Genomic DNA, 13,722 nt, shown 5'->3' on the forward strand with positions numbered 1-13,722 from the left:
TTACAACATCTGGGCCCTACACAGCCAGCTCAGAAGCAACTCAACCTGTCCAGGAGCAGTTTGCACTCTTTGCAGCGGCTCACTCCTATGCAGAGTGCATCTTTTGGGGGTGTCCTGGAGTCCTATGCCCTGGACACACCACCGCTCTGACCCCGGGAGGAGGGAAGGCACCAGGCAATATAGATATCAGGAAATCTCAATGCTCCTTCTCCTCCTTGTACAGGGTGTTTCCATAGAGGGTAGTTTTGGCGTGGTTTATCTTGTCCAAACAGGAAGATTTCCAAAGCTTCTTTTGCTCTAGTCAGTAGCCTAACACGAGTGAACATTGGGGAGATACTGCTCCAGAAACTCTCACTTCTGATGATTCTACACTGATTTCCCCAAGTAGACAGGTTCCCGCTGTCTTTCAGTTAGCCCCAGTAACAAACCTAAATAAACCCTCTGTCTCCCACTCTCTGTGTTGTACCCCTCACATGCTTTGAGAGTGCTATTCTTGCAGGCAATCACTCAGAGAAAGCCACCACTCTTAACTGCCCCCAGTCGAAGATATGCAGACCCACACTATTTGTCACGACAAATATAGTGCTAAATCACCTTGGTCCTCTTTTTCTTTTTGACGCATTTTCCACTGAGCAGAATGCCCCATGTGGAGAGAGAGGAGCTGGAGGGCTCCCGGGAGCGCAGTGATGCCCCAGCCCTGGCTCTCAGCTGCACCTCTGGGGCCAGGGAGGAGGATGCCCACATCCCTGCTGTGCTCCCAAGAGCCTCCCAAGGAGAAGCAGCCCAAAAGGGTCCACATAGACTGCGTTTAGTTCCTTATTACAGCTCCTGGCACCAACATGTGAAGGCGGAGAGCACCAGCTTCTTTCCATTTCTGGGTTTCTCATCTGCATCTACCTAAGCCCCATGCCTTAGGCTTCCTGGGCCAGTGCATCCCACAGTGTTAGCTACACCATTGCAGGGCCATGCTGGGACAGGCTGGACACAATACTCACAGCTAACAGAGCTGTTGCTCCTGCCTGTGCCCTCAGCAGACGAGTTTCTTCATGTACTTTGTGTTTCTTTAGGTCTCCTCCACAATCTGAGGAACAACATCAACACAGCACTTACCAAGCTACTCTTTTTAAATGGTCATCTGGATTCCTCCCCTTTCCTGGGATAATGCATATATAGTATGTATTATACATATATATATTATTCCTGGGATCACACTTTCCCTAAGGTCTGTCACTGCATCCTAGTTCTTCCTCGCCAGACTCTTTAGCAAACATATGCAGGCATAGGGATTAATGAATTCACTGAGACAGACAGGTAACTTCTGATGGTTAAAATCTGTTACCAAAAGAGGGAAAGCTGATCTATTGCTCTCCTCTGGAGAGCAGTGAGGAGTAAAACCACAACCTAAACCCTTTGTGTTGTTTTTTTTCTTTGAATCTCTCTGTCTCTGACTGCCCTGGGCTGTAGGAGCCACTCTGCCTGCAGCTGCTGAAGTCTAGGAGCAGACCAGGACAACCTCCTTTGACAACATGAAGCTTTGAATCATGCTATTGAAAAATACAGTTGGTTGTTGTTGTATTTCACTGATATTGTCATTCAGAGGCTTGTCTTGCACCTACTGAAGAAAAAAGGCAAACTCCACCAGCCTTCTGGGAGCCCCCATGCTCTTCAAAGTTCTCTTTGAGATTGCTTTTTTTTCTTTTTTCCCAAGAGATATTAGTCTGTGTTATTACAGACTCACTACATCCATCCTGTTATCTTCATTTCAGTATTTCTGTCCTTTTTAAAGATCCCTTTACAAATATTGTTTGCACCATCTTGATAGCAGCTTTCAATTCAGAGCAACAATGTGACTTCTTAATGAAATGTGTGCATCTATCTATTCTTGGATAATATTCATAACGAGCCCCAAATGGCTACCAAGAGTGAAGAATCTGAAGCGAAGAGAAGCAGCAAAAATAAAAGATGAAAAGCAAAACTGTAAGAAATAATTGCACTGCTCTGTTCACACAATTAAGAAGCATATCAGAGGAAAACAGTTAAATTAGCTTACTGAGTGCTTACAGGAGTTTTAAATCTCTACTGTCAGTTCAATTAAAAAAAATACCCTAACAACAGCACACTGATTTCTAAAGCAAATGACATTCTCCAGCAGCCTGAGATGGTCTCTGTGACACTGACAGCCTCCTTGTCTCCTTGTCCTTTGGAGCATTATAGCCTACCCAGAATGATTTCAGACTGTCAGGGCTCAAACACAGCTGTTCCTTTTCTGGAAACCAAACAGCCCAGCCTTCCACTTTCTATGGCAACAACAGTGAGCCCTTCGCAATCTGACCTGCTCAGGAAAACCTGCTGTTAATTAAATGTTAATTGCCTTAATGCAGTCTGCATTATGTGGAAAACGCAAGTTATTTCAATCTGTATTTTAAAGAAAACATCTGAGGCTTAAAATGCCAGGCAGAGGCACCTTATGAATCGACAGATATATATTGCTTTTACCCCTTTAGTGTTAGAAGAGACTCCTATGAGTTTAATAGACACGTTGTTCCATCATTTTGCAGACATTCAGGTAGCAACTGTTTCAGACAATTTAATTTGATTTCAGTGAAAACCACAAATGCAGCATTAATAGCCAATATTAAATGATATTAAGATTTATTGATATTTTTTATTACATCAATTATTTATTTTGATTTAGAAATACATCAGAAGTCAGTTCCTTTCTAATTTCAGCAGACAGAGCGTGAGTTGATTGAAGGATCTTGATGTCTGGATAGAAATTAACACCTTTGTGCTACCTACTCTCTAGTGGGCAGATGTTCATGCAAGCATCCTCAGAGGGACCATGCCACACGTGAATCACTGCCAGGACCCCCAAGGAAGTAGGATTGCCCACTTCCCAAATCCAAGGGTTTCTCTAGAGCAATCTGCCTCTCTCTTGCAACCTGCTGCTTAAACAACTTACAGTCTCTTAAACTACTTAGCATCTCAGCAAAGAGACCTCCTTATTGCAGCCAGGTAATTACCTGCAGTTTTTCTGCTGGCTTGGCCCAAGCTCTGCAGAACCTTTCTACCCGTGAGACCAGAGTAATAGGGAGGGAGGGAGGAAGGAGAGAAAGAAAGAAAGAAAGAAAGAAAGAAGGAAAGAAAAAGAAAGAGAAAAAGCACAAAATCCTCTTCAGGGTGACATAAGAGCAACCTCTCCCTACCTGCTTGCACTGGCTAAAATTCAGTTTAATGGCTGATAGAGTCTCAGTATTATTAACCAGCTTTTAGAGCCGGGAAATGAGCAACAGCTCAGTCCAGCCACTGTGCTGTCCTCACGCTCGCAGGGCAGATGTGACTCCTTGGGTGTCAGCAGGAGGAAGCCAAGACGCACCAAGAGCCGTGGGCACAGAGGTGGGAAAGGTTCCTGGCTGGGGTTGGCTGAGTTTATTACACTGCGTTTCCTCCAGACCGAGTTTATTATTGCACTTTACCTTACATGGACTGCTGCAAATGCTGTGGTGGTTTGTGCAGGGCATTCTAGGCGACTCAACCACAGAGTGCTTTGGAGATGTTGGAATTTGCTAAAGGAGCTATTTTCCCTGTGTTTGCCACATGTTCTTTTTTTGTCCTGATGCCAACCATGGTGATACCTGAGACTAATTTGTGAGATTTCACTGAAGACAGGCTTGAGCTGTACTGCAACATCCCTTCCACTCTCTTTCTTTATAGCAATGCCAATAAAAAAAAGAAAAAATAATATGATTTATTCCCATTTGCATTTAGTTTAGTCAAGAAGCAGTGTGGATGAAACGAGGTACCCCACAACTGATGCTTGGGTAAAACCAGTGATCGTGTACCTGCATTGCCCAAACTGGCTTTTGGGAAGAAAAATTTGAGCAGGGCGTAACAGCACCAGCCACAAATGTGTTATTCTCTTCTTTCCTTTTTCACTTATCTGCAATTTGCAAAGGCAAAATATTGAAGTTGAATAACAGCAATGAAGGGCCAGCTTCTTTGCTGGTGCAAACCAGTGTAACACACCAAAGCTGATGAAGTTCCACTGGTGTACACCAGCAGCAAATGCTACTTAAAATAAGCTGCATTCATGCTGCAGAGGTCTCACTGGGGTATGGGAATACTGCTTCTGATATTTGATGCAAAACTATTTATAGCTTCAGAATTTAACCCCTTAGAAAGGAAGCTGCCAGAGGGAAGAAGTCACTGGAGGCAAGTGCTGTCGGGGAAGTGCTGACACTGCCAGCGCAGTTCAGGGTCCCATCTAAATGCAGATGCAGAGCTGGCATCTATGGACACATCGATTTCCCAGAAACCTGCCCGTCCCTCAACCACATCTGGATCTGATCCCCAATGTTTACAAAGCTAGAGAGTATCTCGGTCTTTTTAGACTGTTACGTGCATTATTTTTCTCATCTTAAAGCTGCCCATGTAGAGAAAAATACAGGACTTCAGTAACAGTTACCAGCATGATTTGCTTTTATTACCTTTCTGTTCAAGACCCTTGTTTCCCCTTGTAGCATGTCAAATTGCCCCCAAAACCATATTATACAGCAGAGAAATGTCGTTCACACTTCACTGGCTATTGATTTACTTTATTTATTGGCACAAAATCAGCCTGAGATAAACATTTTGTCCCCCATTTCCACTATTGTAAGCAATGTAGTTCACTGCGAGATAGGCAAACCCCAATGTGCTGGGTCACAATTCGACATGGCTTTCTAATCAATGTGTGAAAAATTACCTAATGAATAATGGGTTGCACATTTCCACAAACAAATTAACCAGGGTGAGACTGAAACTAATGATTATATTTATCTAATGTAATTTCACATCTGTTACTAGTGCTAGTAATTTTTTTTCTTCTTTCCATGGCGTCCTTAGAATTACAGTTCAGCTTTTGAGAGACAGACATTTTACATCCATTTAAACAGATAATGTTCAGATTTATTAGATACATACTTTGAAAACCACGAGATATTTAGGGAACATGTTATTATTTTGCAGCACTTCGTGGGAGTTGAACTGCCTTTTGGAGCAGTGTGATTCTCACACTGGAGCCAAGGTGCTCAGACTCACATCATCTCCCATGCAAGGAACAACAAAAGTGATTTTTTTTCCAATATACAGCCAGTTGAGATACACCCTGATAATTTTTGCTGGAGTTAGGCTAATGTCATTCGCAGATGAAAAAGCACGACAGTGGGAAGGAACCTCGCAGGCTCATTCTTTATCTCCTTCTTACAGTAGGTTTGTGTCTTACTGGTGAAATGATCAGTGTTGTAAAACAAATGTTCCCGGAGTCCAACTGCCTACTCCGCACGGGTTCAGCAAGTGCCCGGGGCCTGACTGTGGTGGCTGCTTCTCAGAATGGAGAAAGCAATTGGCTCTGTGGGGTTTACTTTCCACTAGATTTTTTTATTTTCCAGGCACATTAAAATGTTTTGCTTGGGCTGTCAAGAGTGACTTGGGCACCCTCCCCGGTCTCCAAAATATAAGGCATTAACTCACCTGTCTCTGACCCTCTCCCAAGAGAAGTGTTTCAAAGAAGGGCTTGTAAGATGGGCCACTAGGGAAAGAGAAAGAGGACAACGCGGGGGTTTCCTCCCCCTAAAGCTGACTCACCTTGATCTTCATGGGGGATATAGAGCCCCCATTGCTGCAGACACCTTCTTTCCTGCTGCTGGAGGCTGTATCTGCTCTGTCACATCCGGCAGCTCGCAGTTGTCTTTAAAGATGTTGCAAGAAAACCAAAAGTCTCCAAATTATGTCACTACTTGAGTCAACATTATTAAACAATTTCACAACCTGTCTCAGTCGTGGTGGCAGCTTTCATAAGGATTTATTATCCAGAGACAGAAGAAGGGAGGGGGCTGAGAGCACACAGAGGTTTGAAAGTCATTGTACCGAGAGTTTAATTATTGTATTTTTCACTGAAGTTGAAAGTATTGAGGAAAATCTAGCCAATTTCATATTACCTCATTTGATTAAAGAAGTTGTATGATTGTTCAGAATGTGTAATTGCCATTCAGCACAGCTGAGCTGAAAAAAAGCTTTTTGACTTCACATCCTTAATACTTGGCATTATTTACTAGCCTCATTGGATTAGCCAAACAAAACTTAAAAAATGACACTAGCTTTATTCTGAAGATATTCTGATGATTGATTCAGCTTAAAATTACTCAATGTGTATTTCTATTGGAGGGAGGTGGGGGTTGTTTTTTAGTAGTACACATTTTTCTTATAAGCATTAGGAAAAGTCCTCTATACAGCCACATCAGATACAGGTCAATATGTAAGTTCATGGGTGAGATTTTCAAACTACAGGACATAAAGCATCACACAATACCATGTTTATTACATGGAGCAAGACATGCAGACATCCACCAGTTGTGTGCCTCATAAGCCTACAGTACTAGTTTGTGTTTGGCTTCTTTATTGAGAAGGGAGACTCTAAATATGTACCAGTACAATTTTTTTTTTTTAACTGCAGATAGCCCTCATGTCCTTTCAGTGCTGGTTCCAGAAATAAATGACCTTGTTCTACTCAGAAGCTTGTGGAACAGCTGAGGAACATTCTGTCTGAGTCAGTCTTAAACTGTTTGGTTACAAAGCAGACCTCTGGAGCTCTTGTTTTGGAGACTTCTTGTTTCCCAGATTGTAGAAGACATGGTCCATGTACTACTAGCACATGGAGAAGCAAGTGCTTGCGACTGTCATCCAGCCTGGCAGTGGTTGAGCTGCTCCTTTCTGTGGTGGCATCTTCTGCAGCAGCTTGTTAACTCCCATCTGTGCCATGAACAACCCTGGTGTAAGACCTCAAGAAGAGCATTTCTGACCTCCGGGATGTGAATGGAATGGGCTAACACCTGATGTGTCCATTCCAGCTGGAGTCAGCTCATGGAAATTGAGATATGTGCTGCCGCTGGAGGTGGCAGGGACATGTCAGTGCTAGGCAGGCCTCTCTGCACCTGGGTGGCTGAGCAGCTTGGCAGGCTTCAGGGGTTTTGAAACATGGTGTGGTTCAGGGCTAACTTTGGTGGAGTTCTGGGGCATGTGAGATGGAAGTTGGAAAACAGTATGAAAACAGTGCATAACATCCTAGAGGTCTGCTTTCATACAGCATGTCCAAAAGAAGGGCAACAAAGCTGGTGAAGGGTCTGGAGCACAAGTCTTGTGAGGAGCAGCTGAGGGAGCTGGGGTTGTTTAGTCTGGAGAAGAGGAGGCTGAGGGGAAACCTCATTGCTCTCTACAACTACCTGAAACGAGGTTGTAGTGAGGCAGGGGTCGGTCTCCCAAGTAACAAGTGATTTGACTAAAGGAAACAGCCTCAAGTTGCACCAGGGCAGGTTTAGATTGGATATTAGGAAAAATTTCTTCACTGGAAAGGTAGTCAGGCACTGGAACAGGCTGCCCAGGGAAGTGGTTGAGTGCCCATCCCTGGAGGTATTTAAAAGACGGGTAGACGTGGTGCTTGAGGACGTGGTTTAGTGGTGGACTTGGCAGTGCCAGGTTAATGGTTGGACTTGATGATCTTAAAGGTCTTTTCCAACCTAAACAATTGTATGATTCTACGGTTGCTGATAGCAAGCACCCCATTCAATGTACTCACTCAGTTATTTTTGCTTGTACTTTATCTAGTGCATTTGATTCAGGTAAAGCCACTTAGCCTAAGTGAGGCTAGCCCAGTCCTGGAGATACAGCTCAATACAAGCAATTCCTGTTTTTATAATAATTCACTGATCACTGCATGGACATTTGTTGCTGAAGAAGGAAGTTAACTCTCTCAACAAAAAGACACAAAAGTCGATGATGGAAACACAGTGCAGAGCTGTCCAGAGGGAGTCGGAGCAAACTTCAACATCTATACTGAAAGCACACATGACAAGATAAAACAAGCATCAGCTTTTCTAGCATATGTGGTCTGAGTGTCTCAGCCTGAGTCCAGAAGGAGGTCACACTGGAGAGGCACAGCATGACTTCAGTCTCCGTGCCTTTTCATGGTAACCAGGCTGCACCGTTTGCATTTCTCATTTTCTCTCTGGTAGAAATTTCTCACTGAGGGTTTTGACAATTTTCAAATAATGTCGTGGAGAGTGTGACAACATGAAATGAGAGTAGAGCACAATGATGCAGTAAATAGTTACATTATTAGAAAGGCAGATGCTGGCACTGAAGCAGGGTTGTTGGCCTAAAAAAAATAGATTAGGAGGGAGAAAATAGAAAAAAATCTGTGAGGTATCAGAAGCGGTTGATAGTATAATAACATTCATATGCAAGCAAAGGTTTTCTGTGGCAATGTGAATCACCTCACATGCTAATATGACCAGTAAATAAACCATAGTAAGATTCTAGAATTGATACTACTACTCACCAATACAACTCCAGGCCAGTGAGTCATGTCTGGGATTGCATTTTGGACTCCAAGCCCTGGCACTGGATCCCAGCATGCAAGACAAAGTCCTGCAGTGGCACCCAAGTCATACCCAGCCACCTATGGACAGCCTAAATTCAGCATAAACCCTGTCCTTTATATTTGCTGTTGGCTTACTCTTGTCATTCTTTAGGGTCCTCAGAGATATTCCTCGAGTGAGTTCAAGGATACTGGTGAAATTTAGGACATTTGAATGCACTACAGTACCTAAACTGAAGTCAGGAAGGAGTGATTTGGAGCAAGGCTGATGCAGCCTGATCCCCCGCTCAGGCAATGGAGAGGAATGGGGTCTCCTCACCGTGCTGTGAAAGCCTGTCACCCATCCCTTGTGCCTATCGTCCTCTCCCCAAATGACTATAAACTGCAGTCTGAATTCAGCCCATAAGCATAAACTTTAAGAGTATGTGAGGATTTTCTATGTGCCTCCAGGGTCCAACGACCCATGCAACAACCTGAGAATCTGATATTCAGAGAACCTGGGCACCAACAACTCCAGCATAAGGCTTGAGGAGTTTCAGGTGCCACCACCTTGAAAATCAGCCCCGGCTACATCAATGCAGGCGTCCAAACCAACTGGGAATTGTGAAAACACAAACCCACCTTTAGCAAATGCGGGAGTGTTGCTATAACCCTTGGTAAAGCCACAGTAAACGAGAGCCGCTTGTTCTCCAGGATAATGCTATAAAGCAGAGCAGTCAAAGAGCAATTCAACAAGTCAGGAATGCTCAATGTGTCAGCTGCCTGTGCTTAAACACAGCACAGTGTAGGTCTGCACAACACTCTGCGTTACGACTATTTCTCCACAGGAATGCAAAACTGAGAGAAATTTTCATATGTTGCATTCTTGTGCAAGGCAGGGCAGACAGTCATAAGCAGAGGCATCCCATCCAGGTACTCCCAAGACAATGTTAGTCTCTTGAAAAGTGTGGAAGCAATGACCTGCCCCCGCATGCAACTACTCTGGCCAGCACAGCTCAGCTAGAGTGCAAATGGGACTCTGGCTGCCTTTGCCAGTCAAGCTGCTCCCCTGAGAGCCTCTCAAGAAACTTGTGCTGAGGCAAACAGGACGCCTTTGGGATTTTCCGCTGCTGCGCAGACCCTGATATGAGGCAGGACCAATTAAAACTGCCCTGAGTACATAGAATGAGGATGCCTTTTGTCACTGAACGATTTTCTGATGGGTCAAGTGCCAGCTCATTTGAATTTTTTCTGCCAGTTTGGAAATGAAAAGACCTAGATGTGACCTAGAGGTATCAAAGTCATTTCACAGAGGCTCACCGGTGGAGTGGCACACATGATTGTTGATCTGCTGGAGGGTAGGAAGGCCCTACAGAGAGACCTGGACAGGCTGGATCGATGGGCCGAGGCCAACTGTATGACGTTCAATGAAGCTCAGTGCCGGGTCCTGCACTTGGGTCACAACAACCCCATGCAACGCTACAGACTTGGGGAGGAGTGGCTGGAGAGCTGCCTGGTGGAAAAGGACCTGGGGGTGCTGGTCAACAGACAGATGAATATGAGCCAGCAGTGTGCTCAGGTGGCCAAGAAGGCCAATGGGGTCCTGGCTTGCATCAGAAATAGTGTGGCCAGCAGGACTAGGGAAGTGATTGTCCCCCTGTACTCAGCACTGATGAGGCCGCACTTCCAATACTGTGTTCAGTTTTGGGCCCCTCACTCCAAGAAGGACATTGAGCTGCTGGAGTGTGTCCAAAGAAGGGCAACAAAGCTGGTGAAGGGTCTGGAGCACAAGTCTTGTGAGGAGCAGCTGAGGGAGCTGGGGTTGTTTAGTCTGGAGAAGAGGAGGCTGAGGGGAGACCTTATCACTCTCTACAACTACCTGAAATGAGGTTGTAGTGAAGCGGCGGTTGGTCTCTTCTCCCAAGTAACAAGTGATTCGACTGAAGGAAATGGCCTCAAATTGCACCAGGGCAGGTTTAGATTGGATATTAGGAAAAATTTCTTCAGTGAAAGGGTTATCAAGCATTGGAACAGACTGCCTAGGGAAGTGGTTGAATCCCCATCCCTGGAGGTATTTAAGACATGTAGATGTGGTGCTTAGGGACATGGTTTAGTGGTGGACTTGGCAGTGCCAGGTTAATGGTTGGACTTGATGATCTTAAAGGTCTTTTCCAACCTAAACAATTCTACGATTCTATGATTCTGTGATGATGGCAGAAGGTCAGCCAAGAATGGTGCACTAAATCCTTTTTCAGCTGGTGTGATTCACACAAGTAATCAGAAGAGTATGTGATGTGTCAAAATCCTAAAGGCATTGGTGAAAGCAGGAACAGGCAGGCAGACAACCTTTCATGAGGAGGATCCCAAGCTGCTTTACTCATAAAGTCATTCTGAAGCTAGAGGTAAAATATAAGGATCACGATGAGATTTAAAGCTGAGACGGGACTTTGTGACTTGGTAGAAACAGCACTTCTAGAATGAATGGGGATCTCCAGTGTCAAAGCAGGCCGGGATCAGAGCAGTGCAATTAATGGAAAGAAGCAATTTGTGTATTGGTAAAGACTTTGGACAGAACAAGTTCAGGGGACGTTATTTGATGAAGAAGAAAATTCTGAACTAGTTGTGGAGTCTGATAAGAAGCTGATGAAGGTAACAAGAGGATTAAAATTGACGGAACTTGGCAGCCTACATTACTTGGAAGAGGAGACTTAGGTACTAAGACACTTAGATGCTTTTCAAAAAAATACCTGCAACACTGGATGCTTTCATTTAGCAAGTAATGGTGTAACCAGCTGCTGTCAAGAGTTATAACATAAAGAAGGATGTGTATGGAAGGCATCAACAAGTAACAGGCTGGCTTTGTATTTTGGATGTAATTGATTGACTATAACATCCACGAATGAAATCTACACATTTGCACCCTGCTGGAGAGGCTAAGAGAGGAAGAGATAATGAATGAAGGACTATTAGAGCAATTTATTGTAGACGGGACAAGAATCATCTCCAAGAGAAATGAGAAAGGTCTGATTTAAGTGAGGATATGAACCACACGATGAGTGGGTCAGAGGCAGCAGCTTCTTGTGTGAGATATGAAGAAAGGCCACAGCAATCAGCTAATAACACAGGATCCCACTTCCTTTAAAAAGCATCTCCATTGTAGCTGTCTTTACCTAGATGGGGTCCCTCAGAGTCCAGTAAGATTCTCCACTCCTGTGGGGATCTGTCCAGTCACAGTTTGGGCAAATCCGAGCTTAAAATTGCACAGACATTAAAGCAGAAAAGACAAAGTAACAGTAATATAAAATACAGCGGAATTGTCTTTGAGTATTTCTTATAATAATTAAAATTTCAGGAATAAAGCATGAGTCATTTATTTGCTACCAAGAAGATAAGAATACAAGCTGACAACGAATACAGTTGTGGGTCTTAATTATTGCTTATAATAGACACAAAGAGTAGAGCCACCAACTGTACAAAGTGTAATTCTTTATTTAGTAATTTAATATTCTTCCCTGTTCATCTCAATGCATTTTTATATGTCTGACCTTCTGTAGACTTCTCATTTTGTTCTCCAGTTGAAAGAGCAAAGCTGGTTAATTTCTGGTGACATTTTGTGGCCATATAGCTCCTGAAATATCTTTTACACTCAGCTTTGTTTATAAATCTGAATTCAGTGGATATCTGCCTAGTGACACAAGCCTGTAAGCCAGGTGACATTGCTAAAATGAGAGCCCACTGCCCCCCAGGGACTCCCCAAGCACATCCTGGCCTCAGGAGCCCAGGGAACACCAAAAAGCACCGTGTAATGGCCGTGGCCATGGCAAAGAGCAGCTAGACCACACTATGCTCCCTTCAAATATCATGTCTTCTGCTTACCCGGCATATCATTGACTTACATTGAGTGTGACTGTGGCACAACCAAATCCTCTGGCTACAATGACACAGAGAGTCCTCGTGTTACAGTCAAATCAAGTTTTGCCTGGGCTGTGATATAGGGCAGGAAGCTCAACATCACAGCCTTCCAGTACATAGGAATTTCATTATAAAGTAATGTTTATGCTTTGAAACAGGGGATGGTGCTTCCTCTTAATTATTAGATACCAAAAATAGGGGAGGGTGCTCATAGTGTGTTCTGAAATGCTCTTCAAAAAGTTAGCAGAAAAATAAACCTTAAAAGCTTGTAAAGGAGCCACAGGGAATCATAGCTGCCACTTAAATTATATTAAAGGGCAATAAATTGAAACCAGGAAAAAAGAAATGTGTCCTTACAGGGTGCATCGTCAGCTTATGAAATTCACTGTAGCGGGAGGTCAGTGAGAGAAAGTCTGTAGTTTGTTTTTTTCCGAAGTACTTTTTGGATCACTACCATGATGCTTCCAGTGCTGCAAGAAAAGGCTAATCAAACTTCATACTCCAAGGCACAAACTGTGTATGGGGGTCAGGAGCAAACGTCACCCTCATAGACAGCGTATTAAGCATATTCTGCATTTTCCCTCTCGACCTTCGAAGGAGGGTAAGGATCTCTGCAGAACGGTTGTGTAACCTCCAATGGCAAATCCTGCACAAACGTCTCTGGATTCCTTCCTCCCAGGGAGTGATTCTCCTCTGGCAGATTTCAAAGCTCGTAAAAGTGTAATTTTAGCTCTGAAAAATGTTTTTAAGCGTAAGAGTTGATGAACGACGTGACGTAAAAGTGAAGCAGAGCTCTTGAGCCTCAAAGATGGTCTCGGGAGAAGCTGAGGCAGGCACAATTTATTGGCAAGTAAGAGAGGCGACCTCCCACCCATACCATTGTGCAACATCTCAGGTGGAAGACAAAGACAGGCTGATCTGTGCACGAGCCCTGGCTGTGAGGAGCATGAAGAGAGAGACACCCTCCTGACGGTTTTTTCCCTGAGGAGTAGAAGTAAATCTCGCAGAGGGCCTTACGTGGCTATTAACACAGCACCTTGAGCACTACTCAAATAAAAGGATGACAGTTAATCAAAAACAGGCCCCTACCACATCCCGGGCATGACCATCCCCTCTGGCTTTTGCTTCTATTCTTGCTATTCTTGTTATGATGAGGTGAAAAATTAAAACCGTGCTGTCCCTACTCCCCCCCTCTGCCCCCATCACCTCTGTTTTCCTCTCACAGTTGCATCACTGACACAGGTGATGGTCAGTCTGTGATGTTTAAAAGGAGCCTGCAGGTCTTACATCTTTTGGAGCAAATTCTGCTTCTCTGAATTAAGCCATGGCTGTCAGCTGTCTTGCCCAGAGATTTTGGGGTACATTGTATGTGTTCATAAAGTCAAACTGGCTCTCTGGCCCCAGATCTCACCCACGAC

Source organism: Nipponia nippon, unplaced genomic scaffold (assembly GCF_047370975.1).
Source record: "Nipponia nippon isolate SJK-2023a ecotype South Korea unplaced genomic scaffold, ASM4737097v1 scaffold_8, whole genome shotgun sequence".
In the NCBI taxonomy this organism is placed as follows: Eukaryota; Metazoa; Chordata; class Aves; order Pelecaniformes; family Threskiornithidae; genus Nipponia; species Nipponia nippon.